Source organism: Arctopsyche grandis, chromosome 7 (genome assembly GCF_051622035.1).
Source record: "Arctopsyche grandis isolate Sample6627 chromosome 7, ASM5162203v2, whole genome shotgun sequence".
In the NCBI taxonomy this organism is placed as follows: Eukaryota; Metazoa; Arthropoda; class Insecta; order Trichoptera; family Hydropsychidae; genus Arctopsyche; species Arctopsyche grandis.
Genome location: NC_135361.1, coordinates 7229254 through 7242523, shown reverse-complemented (window position 1 = coordinate 7242523; position 13270 = coordinate 7229254). Strand labels below are relative to the sequence as shown.

The 13270-nt window shown below is 30.7% G+C and overlaps 1 pseudogene; it reads left to right on the top strand.

The window, feature by feature from the left end:
• The first annotated feature begins 265 nt into the window (after positions 1-265).
• Positions 266-361, top strand: LOC143915005 (U2 spliceosomal RNA; annotated as a pseudogene).
• Positions 362-13270: the final 12909 nt, after the last annotated feature.

Sequence of the window (13270 nt, the reverse complement as noted above, 5' to 3'; positions counted from 1 at the left end):
TCTCGGGTACCATTCAAGCACTTCTTTTGTCCACCTTTCATCCATCCTCCTAGCTACGTGACCCGCCCATTGCCATTTCAATCTCTTCACTCTATCCACTATGTCCACTACCCTTGTCATATTTCTCACCCACGTGTTCCGCTTTCTGTCTTTCCTCGTTATGCCAAGCATACAGCGTTCCATACTTCTTTGAGTGCATTGGATTTTATTTAGCATCTTGGCGTTCAGTGTCCAAGTTTCACATCCATACGTCATCACTGGCAAAATCGCTTCTCGGCCTGTTGGCTAAGATCAAAGTGTAGTATCTGTTCTTATCAGCTTAATATATATATATATATATATATATATATATATATATATATATATATATATATATATATATATATATATATATATATATATATATATATATATAAATAATTAACTTTTATTTTGCAAATTGCTTCTATTTTTTAAATATGATTCACATTATTTTTACTAATTTATGTTCTGTGGCTCTTGTAAATGAAGCGTGGGACGCTCAATCATATTTCGTTTAAAAGTAAAAGGACATACACCATAGCTGAGCATATCTTAGAACTGTATACGTATGTACATATGTCACAGTGAAATTATATTTTCACTCACGTTTCAGTGAAATCATAACATTTTCAGGGTTGGTTTTATTCATTTAAGATTAGATTGTTAGGGTTGGTATTATTTAATGGTTAGAATAGATTAGGTTAAGTAAGGGTTATTAAATAAAAATTACTGCTAATTAAACTAAGATTTAAAAAACGGATTTAAGAACTGTGGTAAAGATAGTTCTATTTTTATCACAATATAACAAAAAACATCTAATTATGTATTTACTAAGTTGCTTTTTTGTTGATAAAAAAATTTTGTTGTTGTTAAGGAAGGGTTGGCCCTATTCATTTAAGATTGGATTTTTAAGGTTAAATTTATAGAGTTAAACGTTGTAAATTCATTCTTTGAAACATTTTCAGTGCTTGAATTGATGAAAATATGCTTTCACTGTAACATATATAAGATTTGATACACTTTTTATATATGTCACAGTGAAATTATAACATTAGTAAAATTATTGAAATTAGTAAAATCTAGTGAATTCATTTTATTTTACATACATATATACAAATATACCAGGAAGGCCTAACAGGTAAAACCCAACGCGCTTTCCTGGTCGAACAATGCAGCATTTTTATTACATAAGTCGCTGAATTACGAGTCACTGTAAGCTCGAAATTAACGAGACATCTATGAATTTCAACATATTTTTTTATTTTACATTGATCATAGTGTATATAATCATATAGTGGCGACATAGTAGGTAGGATGGTTTTAAGCCAATTTAATCAGGAACCGTTTCAACAATGAAATCAGAAAAATTGGCAAACTCTGATAGGAAACGATCAACCTAGAGTCACAAATATCCAAGTCTGACCAGCAGCATTACCGAAAATACCCAGAATAAATTATTTTCTCTCGGAGCTGAGAAAAATCCCAACCAACGAGCCATACTGCTGGCTTTTTATGTAATTACATTTTCACTGGGTATAGCTAAATTTTCACTACGGAAATTACATATGCACTGTCCCCTATTAGTGAAATTATTATTTTTGATAGTTGGATGATAGTGAAGTGCCATTATTTTAAAATTATTGTGAGTGCGTCGCCGACACGAATCGCGCCACTTTCATCATTATCACTTATATAGTTAAGGGTAGTTTGGATTGGTTTTATTTATTTTTCAGGTTAGGGATGGTAGTACGACATGCACTATTGCATGGTGCATTAGCGTTCGAATTACAAATTCACTGACATTGAGAAGTGAATTTGTAACTATATTATTATATCCGTACTCACTGTTTGAGTCAGTCAAATTACAATCTCACTAATGAAATTACAATTTCATTGACAATCACAATTATTTAGACATACGTAAGTATGGATTAGCCAGCAGTATGGCTCAATGGTATCGTTTATGTTTAGCACCAAGTGATCAGTGGGTTTGATCCGCTATACTGCTGGTTAGATTTGGGGGTATTTGTGACTCCAAATCGATCATTTCTTATCAGAGTTTGCCAATTTTATCTGATCATTGTTGAAACGGTTCCTCAAAATTGGCAAAAAATCATCTTTCCTGTCGTCAAAAATCTTCTTTATTTATTGTGTGTATAATTTGTAAAAATTATGTACAAAATCTAAATCCATAGATGTCTCAATGGATTAATTATGTAATTAATTAATTCATTAATTGTTATTTCGTGTTATTCAGCTTCTGGAAATACAGTGATTTATGTAATAATACAATGCTGCATTGTTTGTAATTAATTGTCCAGGAAGGCCTGTCCTGTTAAGCCTTCCTGGTATATATCTATGTAAAAATAAAATAATATTGTGGACTTTTCAACTGTGTAAAGTCACCATGCCAATAAATCATTCTAGTAATTGACAGGATTTCATACATTTTTGCATAACTTTTACGCAATAATGCGGATTGATTATACGTCACCAAGTTAATTTATCATCATAATTGAAAAGTCATTATAATTAAAAAATGTTATCCTTGTTCTATTTAACGATAAAAGTACAGTGATATGAAAAAATGATTTCGGGTTAATAGCGTTTTTACAAGCGATACTTTCTGTATGTTATGTTACATACTGGTGTGCAAAATGCTTTGAGGTTCTTATAGTAAACTCAGCTTGAATATCCCTGATACGCTTTACGTATACGTATACGATCTTCCGGTGGTGGTAGACATACATAGTATGTACATGGTGGGGAATCCAGTACAAAATATCCAATTTTCATGTTGTTTACTTTGCATAGCTCGGCGTGAGGGATGGCCGCCGGCTCGCCGCGGTGGTTTGTTTTTCGGATCAGTCCAGACACACGAAAAATAGTTTTGCCGTCCCAAAGACAAGGAAAAATTACAGAAAACTGGGAAAATTCACCCCCACTCGTGCACGTAAAGAAAAGAAAATTTTGTTACGTGATTGTGTTGGAATAATCGGTACCGCTTTTGAATACATGCATACATACGTAGATGATGTAATATATATACACGTAATTTATGTAAAAATTCAGTATAAGAAAATCATTTATATGTGTGTGTATATTTATATCAATTTAATCAGTTTCAATTATTGTATAAAATTTAATTTTTTATATGTTCCGAATTCGAAGAGGCTTTGTGTTTAATTGGCATCATTTTGAAGTGTAAAATTAGTGCTAATTAAACTAAGATTCAAAAAAACGGATTTAAGTGCTGTTTTAAAGATAGTTCTATTTTTATCAGTATATAACAAAAATAAATCTAATTATTTACTTAGCCGCTTTTTTGTAGATATGTAAATGTATGTCACAGTGAAATTATATTTCAAGTGAAAATATATTTTTACTGGCGTTTCAATGAAATCATAACGAGTTACATTTTCAGGGTTCGTTTTATTAATTTAAGATTAGATTTTTACGGTTGGTATTATTTAAGGTTTAGGATAGGCTAGGTTAAATAAGGGTTATTAAATAAAAATTAGTGCTCATTAAACTAAGATTCAAAAAATGGATTTAAGAACTGTGTTAAAGATAGTTCTATTTTTATCAGAATATAACAAAAAAAAAAGTAATTATTTACTAAACCGCTTTTTTTATATGTGTATGTCACAGAGAAATTATATAGCCAGCAGCATAGCTCGGACGTTAAGCTTCTGCTTACCGTCAAGAAGGTGCCGGGTTCTATCCCTGAATGAAAATGAATTTTTCAGAGTATGCTGTTGGTCAGACCTGGATTTGTGACTCCAGGTTGATCGTTTCCTATCAGAGTTTGCCAATTTTCTCTGATTTCATTGTTGAAACGGTTCCCGGAAAAAAAATTGGCTAAAAATCCTTCCTACCTACTATGTCACCACTATTTGAAAAATTTGATTGATGTACAATAAAAATTTATGTACAATTCATAGATGTCTCGTTAATTTGCGAGTTTTTTCAGTGTCTCGCAATTCAACGACTTATAATAAAAATGCTGTATTTGTATTTGTAATTGGCCAGGAAGGCACATTGGGATTTACCTGTAAGGCCTTCCTGGTATATATGTAAAATAAAATAAATAAATAAATAAATATTTCAAGTGAAAACATATATTTTCACTGACGTTTCAATGAAATCATAACCAGTTACATTTTCAGGGTTGGTTTTATTAATTTACGATTAGATTGTTAGGGTTGGTATTATTTAAGGTTTGGGATAGGTTAGGTGAAGTAAGGGTTGATCTTATTAATTTAAGATTGGGTTGTTAGGGTTAAATTTATAGAGTTTAACGTTGTAAATTCATTGTTTGATACATTTTCACTGCTTGAATTGGTGAAAATAAATTTTCACTGGAAATATGATTTCACTGTAACAGATTAAAAAGATTTCATATAAAACCATTGTGATATTACGTTTTTAGTGTAATATAATTAATTAAAAAGCACTCACTTTTGAATTAATACAATAAAATGGATATTGCACATATTTTAAATAAGAAAATTGATGTATATATTTACATATATATTCATAGATATATGTACATACATATGAAAGCTTATGTGATAGTTGAATTCGTAATATTACAAATAAGTAAATATACAGGTAGATATATCCATATGTAGTGTACATATGTTTGTAATATGCACATATATTAAAAAAATATGTCTTATAACCTGTTATATCAGTTTGATTTAAAATAAAAACATTAAAAGGGTGTTTGGATTATATTATTTATCGTAAAAAATGACAGTTATGTTTATTATATTTTATATATTATCGAAAAATTACTTGCAAATAAAATAAATCATATGTAATCATGTCAAGCGTAAATCAAAACTGTTTTTGTATTCTTAAGTTAAAATACTAGCAAATTTCTTACATATCCCATTATCGATGACAAAAGATGTAAATATAAATTAACACAGTATAAAATACACATTTGGAACGCGATCGCGGACTATTATTATGCGTGGAAATATACGTATAGGCCCGCACTCAAAATACGATGATAATAAATGTAGTATTATATATTTTATACTTCGCATGATAGTTTATTATGATGTTGGCGGCATAAAAATTGCCAGTAAAGGCCGTATGTAATATTTTCAGATGTGTTTCGTCGGTTTGGGACTGCGCGTTTCGATGGCGACTTGTTGTTTCGTATGTCATATTATACGTATGTATGCGTGTTTTTATTTTTTTATTGAGAAAACTCAATATAAAAGCTAAGGGAAGTTTGCAGACTATATTAATCTACTGTTTAATATTCGTAGAAAGCTCGCGGTGCTCTTCGGAATAATTCCACATATATTTTTTATCAGTGAAAGTAATTTACAAAAGACGTACCGAAATTTAAATCAAATGAAGGTGTGTTTAAGTTTAAGAATTTAATTTAACGTAATATTGTTTCAAATTCATGCAAATTGCGGTGTGCGTTTAATTTAAGGTTGTAAGTTTCGGGGAAAAGCGCCGGAAAATTTCACTTGCACGTCACCGCGGTCTCGCATTATTATACGTATTCAGTCAATATTAACTTGGGAATTTCATTTTATTTTGCATATATTAGAGACCGCTTTATATGTAACATACTTTATTACCTCTTCCATGCATTACATCTGAGAATATCAAACGTTGGCTCGCTATCTATGCCAACATCGCGTATCTACATCACATTCCTATTATTGCCGCCAAAATTAAACATGATTTTTAATTTAAAAATCAAATTTACTTTAAGTAATTGGTATAATAAATAAACATGTATTGTCTTAAGAATAGACTAATCTCCATCGATTTCAATTATATTCATTTTTTTGAGATGAAAAACAAATTTATTTATAAATTATTCAAAAAGAACATATTAGGAAGCGGTGTTAGTGGAATATAAGAAGCTTTTCCATACAAGTAATATTTAGGTTAGGGAAATATGTTTACAGACGAATTATACGTATTTTCGTATGAAAGAAAATATGAAAAATAATATCGATATCGTTAAGAGATTAGACTTGGGTTATTTTCGGCGGTTCCATACATCCCATCGACAATTCGACGATTATATTATAATATTAAATTCTGTATACGTCCCGATCGTATGTGTGTGTGTGTGTGTTTTGTTGTCGAAAGTCTGTCTTTTATTCCTTTTGAAGTCATTAAAGAAATAGCCGACACTTTGCGCGAAATTTATACATGAATATATAAAAAAGCTTAATCACTGCGTTTTCATAATGTGCTTTGGATACATTAACGTAATAAATTTGTTCGGAAAAGTGTTGCCTCAAACACTTAAATTGCTCCAGATTAAAGGAGCACTTAACTTTATTTTATACATAAATTAGGCGAAATTAACCACCCCCACCGAAGCTTTAATATCAGAAGCTTTTCCTCACCGGGGGTAGCTCTTTATTTTACGTCTAATCGCCACCCCCTCGCCTTCTACCCACCGGGAAAGCCAGCCAAGGGTGAGAACTTAAGGCGAGCCAATTATTTCATATACGAATTATTATCCGAATATATACATATCTACATTGTATGTACCTACATAAAACCCAAGTATATTTTTTTCCGAGAAAATTAACATGCTGTGTGTAACTTTCATCGACACTTTGATTCGCGTGCTATTTATTATTCTTACTTGCTGAGAAAATTGTATACATTTCCGTTGTACGTTTAAATTTACATTCTGGGGGAATCGATGTAAAGTTGCCGTTCGAAATTTGTGAAGTCGATTTTTTTTAATAATTATATAAAAAAGCTCTCTTACATGACATGCGAAACAAAAAGCATTACATGCCATAAAATCGATTAATACTTATGGCATCAAATAATAATTTTCAGATTTATAGGTATGTATATAATATAGATTCTTAAAAAATTCTTAGGAAAATCATTCATTCATATATTTTTATTCTACTATTTTATTTATACATATGAATGAAACATGAACGTCTTTTTGCCACCATTAAAAAGTACCGTTTTCAATAAATTTAGAACCACTACATATTTTATTTAGTATTTCACAGTATTCTAATATTTAGGCACCTTACAGAATTTTCTAACAAAATTATATGTTACGTTTATTAACTTGAAATTTGCCTGTGCAATTCGGCAATTCGGCTTTGTATTAATAAAAAATCCTAGTTCATAAATACAAAATTTAAACGCTCACTTTTCAACCAGAAAGTCTACAGCACGTGTGTATTATGTCTATTTTAAAGCCTATTATAGTATATTTTACAGTATTTTATTTATAACTAATAGTTTATGCTGTTTTTAATGGTGTTTAAATATTCACAACAAGATTTAAATTGGCAATGGGCTCTTAACACGGAAAAATGGACGAAAACTGGACAAAGGAAGTGTTGGAATGGTACTCAAGAGAATGTATGGTGTGAGATGGATGAGAGTTGTGCAAAACAGTGATTTTATGTTTTTATTTTATTTATTAAAAAATCAACAGACAAAAAGATATAGAAATGCATAAAATAAAGAGTAAATATAACAAAATTATATCCGAGTCCAATTACAGATTTTTACAGGTTACATAAAATGGTGCATAGAGATAAACAAATGAAAAAGAAAAGAATAAAAACTAAAACATGACTAAATAGAACATTGCGTAACTAAACTTAAAGTGTTAAAATATTGGAAAAACGTTATATAATAGAAGAAGAAATGGATCAATCGGTCAAGATTCTATTGATGTAAGGAAATATCAAACAGATCAACTTCATTCAGCTCCCCGTCAAACATACGATAAACACGCTGTAGATAAGAATATTTTAGGGAATTGGTTTTGAAAAAAGTGCTGAAGAGAAGCGTTCATCCTGCAGTGGATGATGATTGACTGTACATGATGATGATGATGAAATACACACCAGGATAAATACCTCAAAAGCCAATTTCTAGTGTTCATTATTAAAAATACGAAATCTTTTGTATGTAAGTATTATATGTATATACGCACATGTATGTACGTGCTGTTTCAATTTCAGTGTTTTTCAAACGTTAATGATTTTTACACATTTCCATATTTATCGAAATATGGCACATCGAGAATGTATTAAGGAGATCCGTTAGCCTAGAAGCGCGTGGGTGTGATATTTTCTTCTGAAAATCGTTTCACTGCGTCTTCTGCGTATTATTTATCGTCTCTGGAAGCACTATGGAACAACGTAAAAATAAACACCGTCGATATAATAAAACAAGTGGCGTCTGAAAGAGTCGTCCTCGGACTATAACGCGGTTATGGTTTGTCAAAATAAAAAAGCATAAATAAATAAACCGGGGAAAAAAAACCAATCGAAAGTAAGGCCGTTTACTATACATCACGACGTTCACATTCTGAATCATTTCACATGGCAATAAGCGCGTCGATAAATAATCACAAACAAGTTTTATCATCACATCGGCGGGCGGGAGCTTTTCGGGCATGCAAAACTTTCGATCCGACCTGTATATGTGTGTGTGTGCAATAAATAAATATATATTGTTGGGTGCTTTCGGGATGTATTTTATACGTGTAAGTCTTTTGTGTCGGTCGTGGCTTTCGACCAAATCGCCAAAACTCGTGATCGTCGCACACGTTCGCACATATTTATTTACTCTTATGACTTTATTTATTTATTTTCCTCTGCAGATTGAATGCTGACTCGGCCGAAACACTCGGGGTCGTAATTCACATTAGAAATGTGTATTAAAATATAGACGTGTTTATGAACGCAGAGTATGAATTGTGGGCGCTTCGTATACATATGTACATAGTTATAAAGATGTACGTATTCGGATTTATATATAAATTAAATTATTTTCTTTTACGTTGAAAAATAGCGAACATCGCCTTCGTTAATTATGTTATATTTTCATTATAAAATATTGTTGAAAAGGAAATTTTTATTCAACGAGACAACTTGTAATTGGATTTCGAATTTTCTCTAATGATCAGTTACAAGTTTTCCAATTAAGATTTCTGCAAAGTATTGATTTTTTTTTATTATATTGTATGCTTGTAATACATAAATAACAAGATTTTTTCAATATATATGTATATTTATTAATTATATATCAAGAATTTAAATTTAATATTAAATTTTTAACTACATACATTTGCAAATATATTGAACTTAACTTTTTTATAGATTATTCAACCATTTTCATAGTTTTTATTGCATTTAATAAAGATTTAATTATAAGCTAATGGAATTATCTCATATTTAGACACGTATATACATACATAGGTATGTAAGTACATACATACAAACGAGTATATATGTAGGTAAGCTTAGAATAAAATTGATCTTCAATGAAAAATTTAAAATCGGTAAATATTTCCTTGCGATGTAAAAGTATGCCACATTTAGAATAGCAATAAATCCGGAATTATAACTGATACAGTAATAATACTTATACAGACTTATAGAATAAGATTGACACATTTTACAGTAATCATTAGTTGTCTAGGTGATTACCAAATAGTCCGCAATATTACATCAAATTTTCGAAATATGAATGTAATTCGCATTTTTTTAGTAATAATTTTCCATTAAATTAATTTGGCTCATATATCTATTGTTTCAAGTCAATATATGAATGATTATCCAGTAAGCAGTAGATATGTATATCACTGTTTCATATGTAGATTCGATCGAACTAATCATGTCTGCTAACTACGAATACGTTGCAACTGGCAATAGCACCGAATCTATTCAAATTATACGTTGTCGTAGATTGGCCAGATTAGAGGTTCAATTCACCCAGTAGTTAGATACATTTACATGTAGTAGTTACACAGATATGTATAGTAGACACGTGGTCGTATTCGTGATGGGTAGGTCGGAGCGTCACATTTGTGTATACAATTCAATCCAAAGTTACCGCCCCATTTCCATCGCGAAAGAACATAAAGATACATTATGAAAGGTCATAAAAAACACACGACGTGGCTCACAATAAAGGACTGATATAAATATGATGGGAGAGACGATGAAAAAAAACACGGCAGAACAAAACAATGGGAAACGGGAGAGGAGGACGAAACTCCCGGATTGTATAAAAATGTTGGTGCGAGTTTGTTGTACATTAGCAAATGCTTGGGTACTGTCCAACAAACAGATTGATCTGATCATACATTCTTGTGGGCTGGAATTATTTTTGAGAATTGTTTATGAAAGGTTTGGACGCATTGTGTAAATATTTATTGAGTGTAAATAATTAAAATTACATTCAATGTGAAAGTCTGATTGATTACATTAGTATAGTGAAATGCAACAATGTGCTTCAAAAAGCTTGAATTATATTTTTCAGGGTCACCTTTTCTGTTGATTTTTTCTGTTGAAGGTTGATTTTTTAATAATACTATTAATTTTTAATTCCATTATTATTACATACAAATCTACTTTCCTGTATATTGCTAGAATTGCCTAAAATTTGAATAAATAAGAAAACCCAACGTTTTGAATCAATGTTTTTTTAATATATCAATTTTCGAATTCATATTGTTAGATTGCATAGGTTCATGCCCGATTTTCATAGAAACATGAACGTTTTTTAACTGAAAAGGGGCATGAATATATGCAATCATCTAACAGATACATTTTGATTGTATTTTTTATCAAATACAAACATATAACTTAAATATAAAATAAGATAGGTTAAAAAAATAGAATTATTTTTTATAAAATTAAATAAATTAACCTTCATTATTCCTTGTTTCTAAATTGATTGCATTTAAGTTTGAACTTAAGAAAAATTAATAATTTTCAATAACACAATTCACATATTTTAATACAGTATTTTAATGATATATGAGTACATTTTTATATTTTTTGTTTAAATATAACGACATTTATTCGTCATACAATATTTTTTTATATCAAAAAGAACGAAATGTTGAGACTGTACGGTGTTTTATTGTCACGAAGAATATCTCATTTCAAAATAGATTATATTTTACATGTGATTTATGAATGACATTTGGATTCACATTCCGGTCATCCATTTCCAATTTCGATACAGAAATCGTGTGGGGGTTACACAGGGAGGGAGGCAGGGAAGGGGATGACAGGAGATTGTTCTCGAATACCACACATCTATACAAATCAGCATAGATACATATTTGCGTCGACGTTTTACACATAATTACAATGACAAATTGATCCAATCAATTGCACCAATATTGCCCCGGATTATGAGAGTGATTAAGCTTCAGTCAGCGAATCCCAGGAAGGGTTAAACCCCCCTATTTTAAACCCTCGACTGTCCGGCCGTAGTTAATCTGTGTACAAAACGCAAATGACGTTAATCACTGGACACGGCTCAGCTCGAGTGTGGACTTTAAGGGGTGGTAATTCAACCCCTCCGATGCCGGACATGTTCGTCCGTCAGATGAGGGTTAGAGAATCTCGTCTTATCTTTGAAATATTCAATTTAAACAGGCACGTGCTGTAAGATAGGTACTGGCCAGGGTTCGTCAAACTCCGTCATACAATTTTATGTACTATATCTGAATTGTAATGATATAGCCGGCGTTATCTGCGATGATTATAAATTAATTAATTATCATTTTAACGATCGAATCCGGGAAGTCGTTTGTATGCTGAATGTGTAGCGGTTTGTTATTTTTTTTTTCATTTTCGAAATTGCGCCGTGCCAAATATTGATGAGTTGATAGGAAATCGTCGATGCGTCACGTTTAATTATTCAACGCATTATCTTCGAGTGTAATTTTTATAAATAAGACGCGAGAGCGACACGTAACTTTCCATTGAATGTTGGAAATTAATCTTTGCATGCAAATTATGAAACAATGGCCATTTAATAAACAATAATACGATACAAGAGGTACATAAGTAGCAAAACTTGGACAGGAAATGAGGTATAAATAATTACATTCAGTTTCAAACCAACTCAATGGTGTCAAAAATTTATGAAATAATTCACTTCTGTAATAATATTTAAGAAACCATCAAACTATTTAATCATTGACATTTAATTGTTTTAGATAAATTCAATTCAAAATTATTTTAAACAAAAACAAACGGGACAATTTTTATTTTCCTAAGAAATATCACACATAAACATTACCACATTTCAAATTATTTATTTATATAATTTATATATGAAAAAAATTAATTATTAAAAACTTAATATAACGGTTACTTCCCAATAATAGTAATTAATTAAAATAAATCATCAAACTAAAGGACAAAGAAGCGGCATTGAAAGTTTGCGATTCATTACAGTGATCAATACGATAACTTACTACAATACCTGATACAAGTAGATACTTTCCAAGTACTTTCATATTTTGTCGATAAAACACGAGAGTGAATCGTGATACTAAGACGACAGGATAATACACAAAGGTCATGCAAATGAACACCGACATAAAAAATAAATTGTATATAAATAAACCAAACGGGATTCGAAAATTCAAAAAACCCACAACGTGACTAAATAAATGCATATCGTACGAGGAGTAAGTAACTACGATGCCTTTATACGTTGCATATTATTACATTCGAAGGTATAAATATGCATTTATTATACACGCAGTGCTCGTTGGAAACAATTCGTGCTAACTAACCCCCTCTCGCCGTAACAATTTGTACGCCCTTTGAATTTGTACGTCACGGTTGTTGATGAGCATCATTAATTCTCATGTGATCTCACTAATAGCCGAAGAATATTCAACACCATTGTGACGCCACCGTCAAAGGGGTGAATTTGTGAGATATTAATTGCTGCCGGAGGCCGTTAAAGGGTTGAGTTGGATGAAATTTGCATACCGACAGTGTAAGCGTGATTCGATTGATAGATTCGTACTATCTGTAAAGGCCATCTTTCACTGGATGCGGGTGGGCCAAAATACGTAATCTTGTTTGGTTTGATAATAATTCTTAATATTTTATAAAAAAATTAAATCTTTATTCAATAATATATGTATTTTTAATTCATTAAAAAAAAATGCAAAATATTACAAAATAAATGAAATACAAACAATTAAAGTGTGATGATTTATTTTGACCAATATTCATATTTAATGGTATTAGTTTTCCTATTAATTTCCTGTACGTACGTACACACTATGTATATAATATAATATTTCAAATTATAATGAATTAGCTTGAAATCATAATTTTACATATATGTACATATTATAGCTGGTAGAATGATCGACACTTACCAATTAAAATTCAATGAGGATGGTGAGTTTTTTCAACACGAATTACAATGAGAATAGCTA